The sequence below is a fragment of the Leopardus geoffroyi genome, chromosome D1 (genome assembly GCF_018350155.1).
Source record: "Leopardus geoffroyi isolate Oge1 chromosome D1, O.geoffroyi_Oge1_pat1.0, whole genome shotgun sequence".
Taxonomy (NCBI): Eukaryota; Metazoa; Chordata; class Mammalia; order Carnivora; family Felidae; genus Leopardus; species Leopardus geoffroyi.
The window spans coordinates 72,154,091-72,173,110 of NC_059329.1; the positions used below are offsets into that span (position 1 = coordinate 72,154,091).

General features: G+C 47.3%; 1 long non-coding RNA gene across 2 annotated transcripts in view; it reads right to left on the reverse strand.

Annotated features, from left to right (window-relative positions):
• LOC123601419 overlaps window positions 1-15,396 on the reverse strand; it is a 41,245-nt gene extending 25,849 nt beyond the window's left edge. For both annotated transcript variants that reach the window (XR_006714103.1, XR_006714102.1), the window contains exons 1-3: window positions 14,897-15,396; window positions 13,627-13,829; window positions 2,668-2,804 (exon numbers count right to left, since the gene is read on the reverse strand). This is a non-coding gene — a long non-coding RNA (uncharacterized LOC123601419). The remainder of the gene's footprint in view (window positions 1-2,667; window positions 2,805-13,626; window positions 13,830-14,896) is intronic.
• Window positions 15,397-19,020: the final 3,624 nt, after the last annotated feature.

Here is a 19,020-nt window from a genome sequence, read left to right on the forward strand (position 1 = left end):
GAAGCTAAAAACACTTTAGTTTAAAAGGCAACTGATAGCAGATTTGAATTTAGTTAAAGATTTCATAAATGAGTAAATAGGACCGTTTTGGTGCCCAAGCCTGGGATTTGTTCAAATACCCTCTCTTTCATGGTCACAATCACATGACTAAGAAAAGTAGCATGGGGTCCTTTAGCACCAGCCCATGTATCAGCTCCTCCCAGAAATCCCCCTGAGCCTCCCCACACCAGACCAGGAGTGGGCACCTATAGGGACAGTGCAGTTCCTCCCCATGTCTCCCCTCAGGCACCCCTCCCCAGCTGCCTGGAACATTGGCTGCTGATGGCTCACAGAAGAATCTGTCTCCAGGAATTGCCTTCAGCAGAAGGAAGCCACCTCCCTGGGGACAGCCTGCATCCAATTACATCTTGGAAGGGACTCCCTGCTCTTAATGGATTGGCATAGGGTATACACGTCTAGCTCCTTTGCCCCAAATGAGACAATAAAGGGTTATCTCAGTTCCAGAACTTTCCATGGGATCCGCTGAGGCCTCTGTTGCAACTGCATCACAGTGCAACATCTTCCCCTCTCCAACATCCTTCCCTCACTCACAGGCATTGCTCCTGAAAGCCCTCCCCAATAAATGTCGTCATGTGCCCTAATCTCAGAGACACAGAATCTTCCAGTGAACTTGATCTATAGCAGCATCTTTCTTCAGTACTCTGATGTTCCTGTGTATTCCTCTTTCCCTCACATACCCAGATATCAGCAAATTGATTAAAAATGTAGCCCAAAACTTTTCATCTCTCATTGCCTCCATGGCTACCACTCTGGTAAAAGCCACCTTCTCTCTCTCCTTTCCCATTTGCAATTTGGATCCGTTTCCAGACTGGTCACCATACTTCTGATCTCCACACAGTAATGAGGGTAATCTGTCAAAATGTAGTTTAATCATATAGTTTCTTTACTCAAAAATCTCCAGCGGCTTCCCATCTTACTAAAAAATAATAAAGATAAAAAATACAAAGTCCTTACCATGCATTCAGGATTTCCACGGCCTGGACCTCCCGCTCTACAAGTTCACCTTTTGCCTCCTCCTCTTTTGTCCATTCCTTTCCAGTCCCACTGCCTTTCCTGCTGCACCTTGAGCACATCAAACCTGGGGCTGCCACAGGATCTTTGCACTTGATGATCCCTCTTCAATAAGGACTCCTGGGACTTTTTCCTTCTCTTCATTTGATTCTCTCCAAAATGCTATCTGTGCCTTTTCTAACTCTCATTTTAAATGTCACTGTCCCACACCTGCCATATTTTGCACCCTTCGCTTACTGACATTTCTTCATCACACTTATCACCACTTGACATATTATTTATGTATTTATAATCTGTGATGTGCCCTCATATTTGCCCCCTTGGCCTCCATGGCAAGCCACTCCCCCTCCCCCCTCCCCCTACTCCTAGAACTTGTTCTTCTGGGACTCCAGTGGAGATCTAGATGTGGGGACCTAGATTCCTCTGAGCAAAGTCAGTATCTCTACCACCTCACCCCTTTAACAATGGATCTTTTCCATAAAAGCTTTCTCGCCATGCTTAGAGCCATCATTTCTTCTTCTGGGCCTTCATCAGGCCCATTCCTGACTATAGAATTGAACATGCAATGGCTTAGGTGGGAGCCAATCTGTGCCTCACCCCTATTACTGGGGTTCTCTGGGTCCTGGGCTTGGAATGAACCCTAGGCTGAGCCACTTTGGTTTGCAGCAGGCTTTAGTGTCTATTCATCTCCGAAAAAGTGAGGAGGCTAAGTAAATAACAAAAGGAAACCAAATATGGGGCAAGACCTCAGTAACCCAGTACCCTTGATTTGGCTGTGTATGCTGTAGCCCAGCAGAGCCTGGCCTGGCTCCTGGTGACTGATTCCAAACATTCTGAGAAGACTCATGAGGGATGAAGTAACAACTGAATGAGACACAGAAGCTGTCCCTCTCCCTTGTCCTCCACATCTAACAGTCACCAAAACATCTGGCTTCTGACTCTTGAAATTCTCTCTAAGCCAACCCCTCACTGCTTTCCCCAATGTCACTGTCATAATTCAGAACCTCAAATATCTTGTATGTATTAACAGAATAATAATCGGAAATTTTAACCTCAGCATTTTTTGATCCCATTTGCATTGCTACACATCCCTCAGTCTTCCCCTCATTAAAACTAGAACACCAGTGGGGCACCTGGGTGGCTCAGTCAGTTGGGCATCCGACTTCTGCTCAGGTCATGATCTTACCGTTAGGTTTGTAAGTTTGACCCCCACATCAGGCTCTCTGCTGTCAGCACAGAGCCTGCTTGTGATCCTCTGTTCTCCTCTCTCTTTGCCCTTTCCCCGCTCCTGTGCACATGCATGCGCTCTCTCAAAAGTAAGTAAACATTTAAAAAAATTACAAACAAAACAAAACTAGAACATCAAGCCTGAACATCCATTGCCTCAAAGTAAGGGAGTTATAATAGTAGAAACGCACAGAGAAGGAAGTAAGTTAATTATTGGGATAGCAGCCAAACCCAAGCCTAAACAAGAAATTAGAATGCTTTTTGCAAGGATAAGGTTTAACTGAGTTGGGAGAACAGGCAGAGAGTCAGAGAGCAAATGAACCAAGTGGATGTCTGTGTGGGTCTCTGAGAGGGGTCCCCGTGTCCTACCTGCCCAGCTGAGCCCAGGGTGTGGAGGAGGTGATTGCTCTCCCCTTCAGTGCTGGATCTAAGAGCAAGCAGGGCCTGTGCCTCACTTCCCATCTCTAGCCTGACAAGATGGCAGCATCCAGAGTTCGGTGACCTACCTGATGGGAACAGAATGGTTGGTAAAACTGCTTAGGAAATTAGACATAAGGCCTATTCCAGACCCAACGAACCTCCAGAATAGTCTGAATGCTATGGACCAAAAGCACCCGCTGTCTAGATGCAAAGTCTGCACAATGACCTGTGTGAATGAGGCTTGTGCTGGGTAAGAGCCTGGGTGTCCCAGCAGATTCCAGCATGAACAGATGAGAGCCACTGCCACTGTCCCCCCATCCCCATCCTGTCCTAACCCCACAGCTTCAGGCTATAGAAACTCTTCTCCACACAGAACTTAATACAGCCTTGTACAGCAGAAAGAGAGGGAAAAATATCTGAACTAAGATTAAGCTTCTGCCAAGAGTGGATTTGGGTTCAAGTTCATAGAAAATAAAGTTCGGTTTTTTGCACATCTCGTATTGTGGCCTGGGAGATTTTACTGGCTGCCTAACACTACTCAGTAATATCCTATCTGATCTGTCTGTCCCTACTTCCCACTCTTCCCTCTACACGAGGACAAGAGGGACACTTAAACATGGATATGACCGTGCCTCTACTGGAAAGAAGCCACGTTTTCAAGTAGGCAGGCCCGAGTTCAAATCTTGACTCTGCTAGATGCCAACTGTCCTTAGGCGTTTTACTCAACCTTTGTGAGCCTCATTTTCCACCCTTATGAAATGGAATAATCCTAGGGCCTACCTGCTCAGATGCCTTTAGGATTCCTGAGATGATCTAGGTCCTGGCACAGGTTAGTTGTTCAGTTAATACTGGCTGGTCCCCAGTGTACTCTGGGGTCTATCACCTCCTTGACTTTTTACATTGCTTCTCCTCTCCACCTCCCAAAAGAAAAACAAAACCTATCCCAACTACCACTTTATTCCTTGAGACCTCAGCTGGGTCATCTTCTGTGCCTCATCCCCCAACCCCCCTCAGACAGGTTTAATGATTTCTTGGCGGTAGACCCTCATTTCCCCAAGTTCAGCCTCACCATAGCGTCCATTGCACACTATTACTTACTTGCTCACAAGTAAGCCTCCATCCCTGCAGCGGTAACCTTGGGCCCCCTTACAGCCCTGGGCTTCTGTTACTCCAGAGAGGGCCCAAGGGGCAAGAGGAAGCCCTTCTGAAAGACAGTGGTGGGAAGAGGGTCAGGGTTCAAGTTGAGGAACAGGTGGGCTTGCAATCTTGCCCATGATTTCTGTAAGAGTCCTTTGTGACCCATGGGGCCCAGAGCAGCCTGGCATCCCAGTGGCTGGGACGCAGGGTTTCCGGGTCAACTTTCATCTTTGCACATGGTGTTTGTCCCTTTGATCCTTGAGCACATCAAACAAAGCTCACTAATCAATGGCTTCCTCCTTGCCTTTCAGAGCAGATCATCAAACACAGCCTGCATCTCTCCCTGCTTCCCTCCCACCCACCCTTCTTTCCAGTCGGAGGAATTTGCTCTACAAGGCCCAGAGTGTGGCCCACCTATCACCCCCCTCTCCCCACATAGTGCAAGTGTGATTGTTTAATTTCTTTAATTCAAATGAGTGTAGGTACACATCAGTACTCACTCACTGATACATCCTGGTACTTACCTCTCGTTCAGACCCTTGGGCACAGGTGACATGAAACATATACTGTGATTGCCTGGCTTTTGGCCTAGGAAGTACCCAGTAATGAAAGAACCAGGAGAAAGATAAATAGGACCAAGGGAAAAAATGAACCTTTCTGATCCTATTTCCCCCTCTGTGTAACTGTAATATTATTTCCTGTCCCACCTACCTCACAAGGCTGAAGTGAGGATTGAGGAAGTAAATGGATGTCAAAGTTCACTTCTGGATACCTGTTGGGTTTGTCTGGTCTTTCTAGTCCTTACATTTTGCCAAAGACTCAGGTAAGGGTTCTGGACAAGCAAGTGTCCCGAGTCTTCCCAGTTTGCCTGGTCCTGAGGGATATCCTGGGATGTGGGAATATGAGTGTCAAAACAAGGAAAGTCCCAGCAAACCTGGATAGATTGGTCACTCTACAAACAGGTAGCACTCTAGAATGGCTGATGTGGGCTAAATGATGTCCCTCCAAAATTCATATGTTGAAACCCTAACTACCAGTATCTCAGAAAGTGATTATACTTGGAGATAGTCCTTTAAAGAGATGATCAAGTTAAAATGAGGCCCTCAGGCCCTAATCTAATCCGACTGGTGTCCTTATAAGAAGGGAAAATTTGGACACAAAAAGACACTAGTGACACGTGCACACACATGTGAAAAGGCAGCCATCTACACGCCAAGCAGACAGGCTTGCTCAGAAGAAACCAGTCCTGCCAACATCTTACTCTTGGGTTTAAGTCTCCAGAACTGTGAGAAAATAAACTTCTTTTTTAAAAAATATTTATTTATTTTTGAGAGAGTACAAGTAGGGGAAGGGCACAGAGAGGACAGATGATCTGAAGCGGGCTCTACGCTGACAGCAGTGAGTCTGATATGGGACTTGAACTCACGAACCATGAGAACATGACCAGAGCCCAAGTCAGATGCTCAACCGACTGAGCCGCCCAGGTGTCCCAAGAAAATAAATTTCTGTTGCTTAAGCCACCCAGTCATGGTATTTTGCCAAGGCAGCACAAGTTGACTAATAGAGAAGCTCATATACCATACACTTAAATATCTGAATATTCGACATGAAGAAAACAAACTGGGTGAGTAAAGTGTTTCTATCTTGTCACATACACCTTTGTAAAGACCTGAGAGGCTACATTAGAATTTAGAATTCTCAGAAGTCTATGTCACTCCTGCTTAGGTATAGTAGAGCTCACCTCTGACCCCCTAGACTATGACCTCCCCCAATTCTCCCCACTCCTACATTATGTGTGGGAACTCCTCTCTGCTTACAACCTCTACAAACTGCCACCTCTTGGCTACCCTTCAGACCTAGAGGTGTTCACACTGAAGGTGGGGTTCCCCCAGGGATTATAGGCCACTGTAGGCCTTAAAGCAGACTCAGGGGCATTTAAGCTAGAATTATGGAGTCCCAGATGCCCATACCATAGTCTACCAGAAGAGGGTGAGGACTCTAGGCTGACACATCCCCTTAGTTCCTCAAATCCTTCTCTTTAAGGGGACTGGCCTGGGTGGGCCACAGTAGAACCCTCTAAAGTGTGGCTCAGGGTTGGACTCCCTGATGCCCTGGTCTGAAAACAGTACTTTCAGAAAACCAGGTTCCGTGCCTGTGGTGTGGCATTCCATCCAAGTCCAGAAATGGGACAGTGCTCCGATCAGGAGAGAAAGAAGGAGCCAGTCAAGGGGAAGACGGATTTGAACCCATGCTGTCTGGTTCCAGAGTCCATGCTCTTAACTACTGTGCACTGTTGCCTGCCAAGAGCAGTGGTCAGAGGAGATGTCCAGAGTGGGAGCGGTCAGGACAGCCTCGCCCGTAGAAAATGCACGGACGAACAGAGGTGTTCCCTAGAGATGGGCACTCTAGGACACCCCTGAGGGGCACATCTCAAGAATTTGAACTCAGGAGAAAATTCTTGAGACATGCCTCTCAGGGGTGTCCCACAGTGCCCATCTTAAAAGCCCTCACTGATTAGAGCTCTGTCTTCTAATGATTATTATTTTTTTATTTTTTATTTTTGTTTATTTTAGACAGAGAGAGAGAGAGAGAGAGAGACAGAGGCAGAGCATGAGTAGGGGAAAGACAGTGAGAGGGAGACACAGAATCCGAAGCAGGATCTAGGCACTGAGCTGTCAGCACAATGCCTGACATGGGGCTGGAATCCACCAACCGCAAGATTATGACCTGAGCCAAAGTCAGACACTTAACTGATTGAGCTACCCAGGCATCCCTCAGATGAGTGATTGTAATAAATGTAATAAATAAAATCTCCTACAAATGTTAGAGAAATAAAGGTGACCACACATGAAAGAAAGCTTTCTCATGTAAGTCACACTCATGGAACAGTATTGGCTTCAGTTTAAGAATAGCGAACTGAGGCTGGGAGAAGGGACATGGCTAGTCAGAGGCGATGGAGTTGGGGTTTGACTCCAGCATCCAAGTGCATTTTAATTGTGGCACATTTGAGGCAATCCACAGTGGCACTAAATTATGTCCATTCATTCGGTCAGGCATTTATTAAGAGTGTTTCTGTGCCAGGCATCGATTAACTGCCAGAATAGAGATGTGGACAAGATTCTTCTCTGCTTGAGTGGCTCACAGGCCATGGGGGAAATGGGCAGGTGAACCATGGCAGTAGGAGTTGAGAAGAGTCAGCCATAAAGAAATGCAGTGAGGACCCAGAGCATGGTCTGTGATGGCTGCCCCAGAGGATTCAACTGGACCTTTAAGTCTAAGTAAGAAGTGGCAGAGAACAAGAAGAACCTTGCAATCAGGGGGAATGAGCTTGCAGAGGGGAGACCTGAGGGAGGGAAGCTGCTTCGACTTCCATGAGCTTGAACCAGGCGTGAGGGGCTGGAGGGGGGGATTGCTGGGCCTGTGAAAGTCTGGTTAGACACAAGGGAGCACGGGTCAGATCTTAATCCAGGAAATGACCAGACCAGACGCGGGCTGTAATCTGAATCAAGTGCCTCTCACTTTGGGCTGAAATGGCCTCTTTCCTGGTTTCTGTTCCCCTTCACTGTCTGAGTTTCTCGGGAACTGAATTTTATCATTGCCCCAGTGCCTTGCATCGTACCTGGCATCCTTTTGCTGAATGAATGAATGAATGAATGAATGAGTGAGTGAGTGAATGAACTCTGCTATCTGTTATCTTCCTATTAGAGCTTCCTTTTCCCCCACACTGTTCCTGATTTTAGTTAAGAACTGAACGTGGGCTCTGTACACAGGCCCCGAGGCTGTGAGTCTGTGTGTGTATGTTTTACAGCAGCCAAACCAAATAAACAAACACATGGCAGAACCCCAGGCGTGCTGCTCCTACACTTGGCACAGCCAGCTGGCACGTGGCTGCCCCTCCCCAGCCGTCCCAGCTCCTCCCTCCCTCTGGAGTCAGCCTGGAGGCTTGGCGGTGGATTTGGGAAGCCCCTTCCCCTCTCCAGCAGCAGCGGGGACTCCAGGCACACACTGATACGCTCCTTTTAATTAGAGGGAATTTGAAATCGCTTCTGTCTTGGAACTCGGGAGAATTGGTTGGCAGCGTCTAAGATAGTGGGGGCCCACTGACAGGGCAGTGACTCCAGTACCAGGGAGACGACAGGGATGTGAACCCCCGCCCCGACTGGGCTTTCTGCTCCCTTGTACTCATTCCAACTGGATTAACTGCCCATCCCCTACCGATTGCTCTGGGGACCCCTAAAGTTTCCTTTTGGGGAGGTGCCCAGCTCTTTAAGTCTCAAGTCAAAATCAGTGTGCAGAACAGCGCTCACCGGAGGTTTGCCTGCATTTCTCCAAATCAGCATATGACTGCCCTATTTCCAGGGCCCCAGGGCAGAAGCCGAAGCTAATTCTCAACTCCCGTCCCCTCACTCTACAGCCAATGTCACCAGGCGTCGCCTGCTTTACCACCAAATGGCTTCAAAATCCATCTCCTTCTTTCCATCCCCTTGCTACTAAGTTCATGTCCCCCTCATCTCTGCTTGGATTTGTACAACTACCTCCTCCTAGTTTCTCTGCCTCCAGTCTTTCTCGAATCCCTTCTCCTTTCCAGGAGCCATTTCAGTGTAAGTTACTGATTTGACCCAGTCACTCCTTTACCAAAAGAAAAGCAAAAAACAAAACAAAACAAAACCCTAAAAAACAAAACCAAGAAGCTTTAAGTGGTTCCTACAAGAGAAATAGTGTGTTGTTTTTCAGTCTCTGTTCTTCTCTATTAACACAACCCTCCACATTCTAGGAGGCTGCTGAATAAACGCCACATTTCCCAACCTCTTTGGCAGCAAGGCATGGTCACGTGACTCATGTTCAACTAATGAGACTCACCTAGAAATGGAATGTATGACTTTTAGCAGTGTCCTTACAGGGAAGTGTTAGGCTCTTCATTATATTTCCTTACTTTCTGCAGGATGGAATGCAGATGTGATGGCTGGAGCTAGTGTAACCATCCTGGGTCATAAAGTGACCTTGGCAATGAAGGTAGTGCATAGTAAGATAGAAACACACCATAGATCACTTATGCAAACCCTGTCTTTTTCTTCCAAACTGTCACATGAGAAAGGAATAAACTTTCATTATGATTAAGCCAGCAATATTTCAGACTTTTCTGACACTCCAGCTAATCCTAATTCTAATGAATTATCACCTACCACAGGGATCTGGAAGACAAATGCTACCAGAAGCCAGGCAGGCAACATAACTTGGTAATACCTTCATGGAGCGGGGACTGGGGATGGGCTTGTTTATTTATTCTTTTTTTATTTATTATTCAGTTCTTCTGTTTTTTATCTTACAAGTATTTACAAAGCCTGTTATGTGCTAGGCACTCTTAGGCACTGGGAAGGCAGAGACAAATAAGACTTGGTCCCTTCTTAGAGGAGATCCAGTCTGGTTGGAGCAGACATTTTTTTTTTTTAATTTTTTTTTAACGTTTGTTTATTTTTGAGACAGAGAGAGAAAGAGCGTGAACAGGGGAGGGGCAGAGAGAGAGGGAGACACAGAATCAGAAACAGGCTCCAGGCTCTGCGCTGTCAGCACAGAGCCCGACGCGGGGCTCGAACTCACAGACCGCGAGATCATGACCTGAGCCGAAGTCGGACGCTTAACCGACCGAGCCACCCAGACGCCCCTGGAGCAGACATTTTAAAGAGAGTAATATAGAGAAGGGTTATGGGGACTGTAACGGCTGACGTACAAATAGTGGTAGAGGCAACAAAAGAGATTGGAGGAAATTCTAAAAAAAAAAAAAAAAAAAAGATCTGAAAACAAAACTTCAAAGGGAAGGTAACCTCTTCCCCCAAAGATGAGTAAAGAAAAGATAGGGGAGCCCTCGTGGCTCAGTTAGTTGAGCATCTGACTTCAGCTCAGGTCACGATCTGACGGTTCATGGGTTCGAGCCCCGTGTCACGCTCTGTGCCGACAGCTCAGAGCCCGGAGCCTCCTTGGATTCTGTCTCCCCTGTTCTCTGCCTCTCCCCTGCTTGTACTCTGTCTCTGTCTCTCAAAAATAAATAAAACATTTAAGAATTTTTTTTTTTAAAAAGGGATAAACCAAGGTTAGGAGGACTTGGTTCCCTGCTGTTGCCAGTCCCTTCCCTTTCAGGGACTTGCAAACAATTTGTGGAATACAGCCCACGTGGGCTCTGCCCAGAAGTCAGCGGGGAGAGGGAATTAGTCCAGCAGAAGGAACTTTGGGATTTGGTCAGGGCTAGTTCTATAGCCTTTTTTTCTAACTGAGCCCTTTCTAGGATTTGATAATACAGGGGAATACATTGAGGAATCACATTTTCATTCCTCAATGCCCTTCTAAATACCCTTCTTTCTACCCAGGAAACAGTTCATACTTTTGTCACACTATTGAATGTGGACATTTGTTTTTACAGTGGGCTCAATGGCACCTCTTCTCTGAAGACTGTCCCAAATCACACACCCTTTTCCTGACAGCACCATGCTGTAGAGGACCTGATGTTTAGGAACTACAGTCACCTGGAAAGATCCGACACGTAGTAGGCGGTAAGTAAGTTTTAGAGTAGTAAGAGAAGTCTTCCTGAGGGTTTCTGTCTGCTACTCTCCTGCTCAAGGAGGTTTGGGAGGGATTAAAAATATGTAGTCATCTGGTATTGCACAGAATTGCACTGATCATCAGATCAAAAATCAGGTGTAAACAACCCATTTGGCATTATCTGTGCGGACCAGTATACATCAGCCCTGCCTGGAGGAGGCTTTTTAAAATAACAGCGTAAAAGTGACTGACCTGAATTTTTATGAGCATTAAAAGAACGGTCAAAGCAGGAATTACAAAAGCACAAGGCACATAGATGGTGGCCTCTCACTAATTTTCACTCTGTACTCATTGCCACTTAATCTTGAGATGCATCCCAACTCGAATTTCACGGTGGTCCAGTGGCATTACCAGGGCCAGCCTGGGTAAATCAAGACCCTGAACAGATCAAGCCATCTCTGGGCTTCCGTGGTTTCTGTAAGGGGCTCGGAGCCCACACAGGGGTCCTTTCCACTCTTGAAATGGAGCGGGGGATTCCCGCCAGACTTGGCATGGGATTTCTTCTTCCTCTTCCCCTTTCCATCTTTCACAATCCCTGTTTCTCCAAACTGTCCTAAAATAAGCACAGGGAACACATACCTGACATATTTTCCCCTCTGAAGCACTTTCCTTGTGGGAAAACTCTCTGCAAAGAATGCCTTAAGAGAAGAGAAAAGAACAAGGCTGAGCTGCATGCGTCAGCCGATAAGGACCTTGGAAATAACTCCGCCAGCTGCTCGTTTCCAAAAGCGGAAAGCCGAGACCCAGAAAACTGGAGCGGGTTGCCCAAAAACACACAGAGCACTTCACAAAATTCTTCAGCAGTTTCAAGTGTGTGTACTGACAGGCTTTCTCTCTGCCTACACCTTGTAAACATGTTTTGAACAGAGGGAAGCGCTATCTGTCCACCGCTGTTAACCCCAGGCACACACCTCTCTGTGGTAGGGGGACATTCAGGAGACAGGGTCCTCCGGGACCCTCTCTTGTCCAAGGGTGTCAGGAGACCCAAGTGGGTCTGGAAAGCCACGTGGAAGGAGGGGCAGGGGTGCTGGTCAGAAAAGCAGCAGGGAGCCCAGGTGATAGGAGGGGCTGGGCTTTCCCTCCCTGGTCTGTAAGCTTTGAACCTCTTGGGCCCAGCAGGGGGGCAGCAGGCTGGGGGCATTAGCATTTGTTTTTCCACTTTGATCTTTTGTCTTTTAAGTGTTGTGGAAGATTTTGTTGGCTGGAGCCTGCCTAAGAAAATCCTTGTGGGAATGTGGCTTGGGTGCTGTGAAACCCAGTCTGATTGTCTCACTGGATCCCACAAGTCAATTTCCTTGTAGGAGGCTTGCACTAGCCCAGTGATTTTCGAACTTCACCTGCTAGCAGCAGAACCTCACCTTTTCCCCTTCGATTCATAGCTGGAAGCCCAATACTCAAAGCAAAGCACAGCTGCCCTGACCAAAGCTGGACATAGGGTCTCTCCCTATGTGGCCAAACCTGAGGACCCCTTCCTGAGGCAGCTGACCCCCGTCCCAGTGGAAGTGCTGCGAAGACACCTCAAAAATCTCTACACTAGATGACCTTGAACTCCCCCTCCTGTTCTCTGTAATTCTAAAGCTAAGCCCTATGAATTAGGGAGAACAGAAACTCTAGTCTCATCATACAAATGAACTTACTCAAAGTCCTAAGTGGTGCATGATTTGCCCCACATTGGAGAGCGACTCTGACTGTTTTTCTCTCAAGTCTCATCCCCTGTCACGCCTCCATGTGGAGACCATGCACCTAAGCCAAATAGAAATTCTTAGAGTTCCCCAAATATGACATTTTCATTCCTCCATGCCCCTCTCAATGCCCTTCTTTCTACCCAGAAAACAGTTCATACTTTTGTCACACTATTGAATGTGGACATTTGTTTTTACACTGGGCTCAATGGCACCTCTTCTCTGAAGACAGTCCCAAATCACACACCCTTTTCTTTGTGCGTGCATTGTGCTCTGGGGCTGCCTCTGCTGTAATAACTCCCACAGTCATGGATGACTTACCCCCTTGGCTCTCCCACTAGCGGGCCATGTATCTTATTTCCCTTTCCTGGACTTTTCAGGGTATCTTGCACATAGATATTGAAATCCATGTAGTGAGTGAATGGATAAAGGAATCAGGGGAAATGCTGGGACTGGGGTACTGGGCTTTTGCAGCAACTTCAACATCACAACAGTCAGGGAGCAATTTCCATCTTGCTGTCTTTGGTGTAGCTTGATTTCCTCCCCCCATGGTATTTCTTAATATTCAGCTCCAAGGAGCAAAGACATCGTAAACGCAAGGCTGTCCTCAACTTGCTTAATACAACCAGCCTCATCTGCCAAGGAGGGATCAGTGTGGTCAAAGCTTAAAACCCACAGGGCAAATACCCCTCAGGGAAGTCATTCAGCAGAGGCTGCAAAGACAGGGAGATTTAGGTATCGGTCCCCTGCTATGTGACAGATGCTTTGTGCAAGGAGGAGAACTAAATACTCTACTCTTTTCATCCCTTTTTTCCTGCTTCCTAGCACCCCCCACATCTCCATCTAGGAGAGAGTTGGATTCTGTGGTGTGTCTGTATTTTTCGTATTTTAATACATCAAGATATTGCTAACCAGATGATCCCTATTTTAAAAGTTTTTTAGCCTCATATAAACTTCTCCGAAAAGTAGGAAATGAAAAAGGAAAAAGGGCTTGCCTTCAGAGATCACCTCCAGTGGCAGCAGGGAGCATCCCCAGGCTGCAACCTGGCGGAAGTGTTGGGAAGAGTCAACTTCATTGTTTTGAGACAATGACTCCAGCATGGTTCTAAGCCAACCGTTCTTTGGCTGTACCAGTCCTCTCTTGCTTCCTGCTTGAGCCTGCTTGCCCTTCATTTTCCTCATTCAAAGTATGAGCTATCTGGTATAGTCTAATAGATCCCCTTGGTGTTCTCATTTAATAAATAAGTAGGCTTTTCCAACTTAGACTGAAGAGGCAACAGCTCAGAACAGAACTTGCATATTGGAGCACAGTAGATAAAGCCCAGGCCCTTCTGAGACAGGATGATAAAGAAGGAGGAAGAGAGACAAAGGGGGAGGGGGAAGGGTCCACTTAAGGTGAACTTGGTAGATGAACTGGAAGAAAACCTAAGGAGAACGGTTTAAAAATACTTTGTATCATTTTTTTGTATTCCTGATAATTAGGAGAAACACATACCCTTTCCGGCGATGGACTGAGTGCTTATGCTGTCCAGCCATTGTACTTCTTCATTTCGTCCTCCCAAAACCTCAGAGGTACATCCTCACAGTCTAACACTCTTCAGAGAACAAGAGACGTTTACCCAGTGGCCTCTTGTCATCTGGCTGCTTCCTGGGGCCGGCAGTGAGGAGCAGGGACAGGGCTGGAGGAAACACTGTGTTCTGATATTGAAAGAGAGAACAGAAGAGTAGTTAACCTAAGCCTCCTTATGGTGGTAGGTGCTTCTATCACTGAGATGTCTACCACAGGGGCCAAGAAGAGGCTGTGTACATTGTCTGCAGAAACTTAGTTCAGAGGTTTATGGATTCTCTTAAGCCTCTGGGTCCCATGAAGGTCCAGAATTCAGATCCTAGACATGCACTATGTATCCATTACAGTACTATGCTGTGGGGCATCAGAATTAGACAACCACATCATTGCCCTCCATGGTCTGAAGATCAGACATAGGGCAGCTGTGGGGGGGGGGGGGCAGGTCGTGGGACCCACGTGTCTCCTTGCTGGAACATGGATGGACTTCTGAACAAAAAGTGACTGAGACAGAATCTTTGCCGTCTGCTGTCCACCGACCTGGTCGTGTTTTTGTTTGAGAGCTGAAGTATTTGCAGTGCGTTCTCGGTCTTTCATCTGCATTTGCTCAACCTTACTTTGCCTTCATTATCTGCTGACTTTATCAGCTGTGCTTACACCACTCAGTTGTATTTACATGGCATTTTTGTCCTCATTTGCCATGGACTCAGCATGTGAAGATGCAACTCCAGCACGATACGAACAAACTGTCGTTACCTTCAGTGATGCCCCCTATTAATAACTGTGGTCCAAGGGAGGACCGAATCAAATGAAATAGAAAATGTATTAAGATTGTGTCAGGCACATAAGAGGCGTTCAATATATGTTAGCCATTATCATTAGAAATCTGTATCTTTCAAGTTGACAGTTACTTGGAAGAAGTCCATTATTTAGAAGACCTTCTTGGCTGTCATTATCAAACAGTCCTTTGACTATAGCAGCTGGGGTTTGGGCCACCCACCTCCTGCCATTGTTGATTTCCCTGCTTAGCAATTTTCTTCCCACCTCTGAGCGGGTCATACCTGCTCTTCACTCACCATCCCACCCTTACCTTGAACTGTCAATGGGGGCAGAGCAATGTGCATTTCCTATTAAATTTTAACCACACATTGATGACAGGGAGAGACCATTTGTCTATTCGGCAAATACTATGAGCACTTACTCTGTGCTGGGTGCCGCACTGGGTGCTGAGGTTAGAGAGATAAGTGAATCGCAGCCCCTGCCCTGCAGAAACTCTGATATGTAAACAAAGTAGAGTGTGTTAACTACATCCACGCACAAAGTGTCCCTGTGCATTATGGCAAATGTTCCTGGACACTCTTATTAAAATTATCCTATCTGAAAAAAGGACTAGCAACAGTCCCCCATGTTCTCCCAAATCAAAACAAAATTACATTATATTATATGGCAGGTTAGAGGATTGTTCACCAACTATTAGCTCATTATCCTCACCCCACCTATTTTCCTCATTCTCTTGGGGCATGGCCACATGACCTGCCTTGGTAAAAGTGACAGTTTCCAGTTCCCGAGCCTAGGTTTTGAGAAGCATCCTGTGTTTCTACTTGCTCCTCTGAAAACTTCTGACCTTCCCCGTGAATGCGCTCTCAAGAGCTGCTACCCTCTGGCACGGACCCACAGGGAGATAGGTGGAAGCACACCTGAACTTCCCCCCAAGCCTGAAGCAGGGCCAACCCAGCGACCTGAAAATACATGTGCACGAAACCAATGCTCATTTTTTATGTGCTTGTTTGTTACCTGGTCAAAGCTGACTAACACTGTCTTCAGGATTTTGCTCCATCTGCCGTCACTCTCCTTCTTTAAGCCTCATCTCCCTCCAACCACACTGAATGACTCCCCGCTTCCCAAGCCCCCTGTGTTAGGACCTCTGCTTGGACCCATCTTCTTCACCAACTCATCATTTAAGGCAAGGATCGAATTTCTCCTATTTTATGATGGCCTTCTTAATCCATTCTTCCCTCCACCAAAAAAATCAAAAGACAAATAACTAAATAAAGATGATAGTAGTGATACTAATAATAAATTGTTAATTTGTTCAATGAGCATTGGTCAGGTATCTACTCCACTGCAGATTTACGTGCCTCTCCCTCTGTGTGAGCAAATCCAGCCAGATCCATCTGGGGCCCTTGCCACAGTGGATAGCAATTGGCTGTTTAAGAGTCCTGTGCAAGCCATGAGCTCGTGTCTCTTCCAAGGCAGAGGCTGTCCCTTTTATCCCTGTCTGGGTGTGAGGACAAGCACAAGGAAATGTCAATCTCCCTACGAACAGCAGCCGACAACGTATGTGTCCAGTTTCCTGGCTAAGAGAGGAAAAGGCCGAAGTGACTCACAGTTAGGGCTCAGCCTGCTCCCACCTGCTGGCCTGGCCCTGCCCCAGCCCCAGCCCCAAGCCAAATCTGACCAGGAAGACAGGAAGTCCTTAAGCATCTTCAGAACCTAGTCCAATGGGGCTTAGTGTTGATTCACCCTGTTTATCGGCCTCGTCTGTGAGTCACTTCCCCGGCACTGAGTTCGGGACTCCACTGTTTTTCCCGACTTGCCTCTCCACTGGCTGACCTGGGAGGTGCTCTGTGTTACCACCCAGATTCTGGGCTCCCCCCTCACGCCTCCCACAGCCAAGGCCCCCTCCACAAAACTCAGGTTTTGAGCTAGGCCTTTTTGCTAGATGTTATCAGTACCAGTCTGGCCTGTTTGCTCCCAGGTTCTGGTGGCCTCTCCACTCCCTTGTTTCCTCTAAGGAGGAGACCAGCTCCTCTAAGGAGTTTGCCAGTATCCTCTCCAGTTACCGCAGTCCTGCTCCTGATCCCCAGCTGGTCTCAGGGGCCTGCTCCCAGATGCCAGCCACCTCTGGCTTTGACAAGTTGAGTATAAAATCCCCACTGTGGTCTGGCAGGTTCAGGCACCACTGAACACCCGGCTCTTTGAGGACAGGGGCTTCGTTCTAGAATACAGACAGCGCCTGTCTTGTACATACAACTGAAAAAATGTCAAACACATACATCAAAAGATGAATGCTCAGCCTCAGAGCTCACCTCCATTAGGACAAGGGAAGTAGAGGGAACACAGCACTTGAGATTTGAGACGGAAATCTCATTTTTGTCTCTTTCTTTCTCTCCACTCTCTCTGACTAGTTCCTGTTGCTGATCCTTGCAATCTCCGTCTCGGCCTAAGCTCTCTTTCTCCACCACACCACCCCCAATGCCCAACCTCCAACTCTTTTCTTGCTTCCCCTGTTTTGGCCTGTCCCTTCTGGCACAAGGCTTGGGCAGATGGTGAGGGATGTCCCCACCTGGTGAGTGTAGGTTCTCTCATCCTTGGTCCTGCCCTCACTGGCAGAACCCCCAAGAATGTACCGCAGTTATTCATATTGTGTCTTTAGGGAGCAACTCTCAGTCATGACTATAAAGGGTTCTAGTAGCACTGGGCATTTTACCTCTGCCTTTTTAGCCCCTCATCTGGTTCAGCTATGCCCTTTGCCTTTCCCTAAACCTCTGTGCTGTGATGGTTGAGGAGAGGGGGCTGAATGAGGCTTTGATGGAACTCAGCACTTGGACATTGTTCTCTAACGCCCCGGGAGCAGCTCTGCCTCGCTGACGGGTCAGACAAACAGAATGCCCAGAAATCCTGCCCTGCCCCTGGGCTTCTGGTCTCCGTCCTCACAGGACCCTGCAGCAAATTCTGGTTCTGCTAAGAACACGTGATACAAGATCCCACCCCATTTGGAGAAGGGGAGAGAAGTCTGAGACCATTCCCTTAGTCGAGCAAGAGAAAGATCCCTTTGCAGGGAGTGTAAACCTCTATGCCTGGGACCCTCAAGGGCTCTGGGGGGGCACTGAGGCACACCCAGCACAGAGAGCACTTCTCATTTACTCAAGAGACAGCTGTGGCTCTCTCCACCACACCCAGATCCGGTCAGGTGCTGAGGACGCCCCCGGGACAGAGATAGAATCAGGGACAGCTCCTCCTGAACTACTCTGAATCACACAGTCTCAGAGTCCCGAGGACTGAAAAGGGCCGGAGATACATGGCCATCTGGCTAACCCCCTAAAATACCTCTGACAAGAGGTCATCTTGTTTTAGACTACCTCAGCAAACAGTGACCTCACTACCTAACAAAACCATACGTATCTTCACATATCATATTGCCCTTTTAAATTTGTCTGCAACCTGCCTTCAAGTGAGATAAAGTGTCAAACTTGCAGCTTTTGCATCTCAGCTGTCACGATACCTCAGGTTTGGGAGCACCCAGAGCACCACCAAGTAATCGAACAATCCCCCAGTTGACTACACTCTTCCAAAGCAATCAGAATCCTATTTTTCTTTAAATGTCCCTTTGGGGCTAAAATGAGTGTGTAATAAACAGAGGATGTTGTGAGTTAGGTCATTGAAACACGCCGGTGTCTTCAAGGCATTTATTTACAACACCCCCAAAGAGAAGCATGGCCCCCTCATTGGTGCCGGTTCTCTCCGACTGTGGGTCAGTGCAGGGTCTGTGGCAGCTGAGGGCAGCCCCAGACCACATCTCCTCCTCCTCCCCCTCCCTGCCAACTCCATGCCTGTGCACACACTTCTCACTAACACCCCTTTGCCACTGGGCCTGCCTTTTTTTTTACATGCAAATGTCACATAAAATCCTTCAAATGAAAACAGGTACTTTTCATTTTGCTCCCATAAACAGACACTTTCTAAATATTTAGACATCTGTATATAATGCCCTTAAACTGTTTGTTCTGAAGCATAAATAGGTATCTCCGTGTTTGAGTTAGTGTCTGATATGTTCCTCATTTGCAGAGAAAACATAAAAAATAATTGGAATAACTACAGCCAGGAACAATGCTTACGCAGCATGTCAGTGTCTTTTATTGTGTCTTCAAGTAAAAGCTTCAATTGGAGGAGAGTTCTGCCTCCCCATCAGACAGAACCACAGCTCTTGCTTTTAACCCTTCACAGGATCCAGACACCTCAGGGCAAGGAATGCCAGCAAAGGTCCCCCTTTATAGGGCCTGATTTGCTATCTAGTTGCATTCACACAGCTTGGGGGCAGTACACTGATTTCTCCGTCCTCATCCCCAGCTTTTCATTGAGGGGAACAAATTCCCACTTTATTCCAAAGAGGGAAAAGCAGGGCCCTTGTCCAGCCCCTAGGTGCTCCTCAAGGAGTAGATGAGATGGGGAATAAGGATACCGGCATGTGTAGCTCTCCCTTTCTGAGTTCTGTTGTGGAAGTCTACTTGGAAGGTCTGTGATAGTCCATCCACCTCTACCCAG